We start from the raw sequence: 1,864 nt of genomic DNA on the forward strand, positions 1-1,864 counted from the left end.
CCTTGCAGAACTTTTGTCTTAGAATAGTGGAAATCTCCTACAGTGGGAGGAAAAAGATACATTTCAGAACAATATACTACATCTGTTGCTGTCCTGAGTAAGAGGAAACACATCCCACCACCTACAGGAAAGCAAGCCCCTAGTGCTGCTACTGCTTCAGCAAGTAGCAAAAAATAGAAGGCTCTTCAAAACCAGCAACAGCCCTCAAAAACAGCATCCAGCTGTAGAAAACAGCTTGTTCTTCTCCCTCTCTCCATGTCAAGGGAAATGACTTTTCAGTGGTAAAATGACAGTAAGAAAATGGTAGCAATGTAGATGTTTCTGATCATATATTCCAATTCTGTGTGCAATCTTTCACAAGTCACATTTCTGTAACGTTATAAAATCCCAAACTACTGAAGCTAGAAATAAGCTAGCAATAAGCACGCATAATAAGCAATAATTCAATGAAACGCTCACCCTTTATGAGCTTTGTCATGTGTGTGTCATTAGGTGGTCTGTATGTTAACAGTGACACATTGCAGCATTTATTTTTATCAGTTATTTACAGAAACATGGTACCTTTCAGTGCTGCAACTAAAACTGGACTTCAGAACTGGTCCAGCATAACACAAAACCCCCCAGTTTAAAGTAGAGAATGTAATCTAGTAGCGTGTATTTATGAGGCCACCGAATAGTCCAGGGCCTTGGCTGTGTTCATCAGCTGTCCTTGCCTGTACATCCTCTAAATGAAAAGGCAGAAGAGTCAAAGAGAAGATGAACTAGGCAAGAGTGCCTTGCCAAAGACTACGAAAGAGTAAGTCACAGCTGAAGCCCAAGCCCAGTTCCTCCGAGCAAGAAACAGGCTTTTGCCTTGTAAAAAAAGCTGTTTCCAAAGCCAGCACGTGACTCAAAATCGAACACGATGAAAACCAACATGATGAAAACCCCAAAATTAAATACCTATCCATTCCTAGAGAAAAATCTTAAATCCAACACAATCATGATTTTTTTCCAGCAGAACTGCAGCTACAGCTATTGCATTTACATTCACACTTAGGATCAAAGTAGTACTCCTCATTTTAAAGCAATATCGTTTCTAACAGAGCACTGTATGCAAACACACCGCAAGGGAAAATGTAGGTCTGCTTTTTGTTAATGAATCAAGCCTATGTTATACATTCTTATGCACTTATAGAGCATTCAGCACTGTCGTGCTCCGAGCCCACGCCGGCAGCACGCAGCCATTCGCTCACTGCTACCCCACTGCTTTTCAGGACGGGAAGGAGAAAATTCAACAAAAGGCTTGAGGGTCAGGATTAAGGACAAGGGAGGGCTCACCCACTGCTTATGGTCATGGGCAAAAACCAGACTAGACTTGGGGTGAAAAAACATCAACTTAACTCAGACACAGAACCACCACCAGTTTACCAATAAATTAGAACAGCATAGTGAGAAAATAAATACAACCAGATCTTAACTACACATTCCCCGCGCCCCTCCCTTCTTCCTGGCTCCCTCCTCCCCCCACCCAGCTGGGCAGGGGGTTGCGGTCTATCCAGTACACACTGTCCACCCCACTCCTGCCTCCTCGGGAGAGGGCTCCTCAGTTTTGTCCTGCTGCACCACGGTGTCCCTCTCACAGGAGACAGTCCTGCTCAAACTTCTTCAACCTGAGTCCGTCCCACAAGTGCGGGTCTCTCCCGCAGGCTGCCGTCCTCCCACAAACAGACTGCTCCAGCGTGGGCTTCCCTCACAGTCACAGCAGGCCTGGGGCAGGTCCTCTGCTCTGGCAGGTCTCCCACAGGCTGCGGCGTCCTGGACCCTTCACCATGAATGTCTTCAGTCCGAAGTGCCCCAGCCTGCCATCTCTGCTCCGCGGGTG

This window comes from Apaloderma vittatum, unplaced genomic scaffold (genome assembly GCF_000703405.1).
Source record: "Apaloderma vittatum isolate BGI_N311 unplaced genomic scaffold, ASM70340v1 scaffold300, whole genome shotgun sequence".
In the NCBI taxonomy this organism is placed as follows: domain Eukaryota; kingdom Metazoa; phylum Chordata; class Aves; order Trogoniformes; family Trogonidae; genus Apaloderma; species Apaloderma vittatum.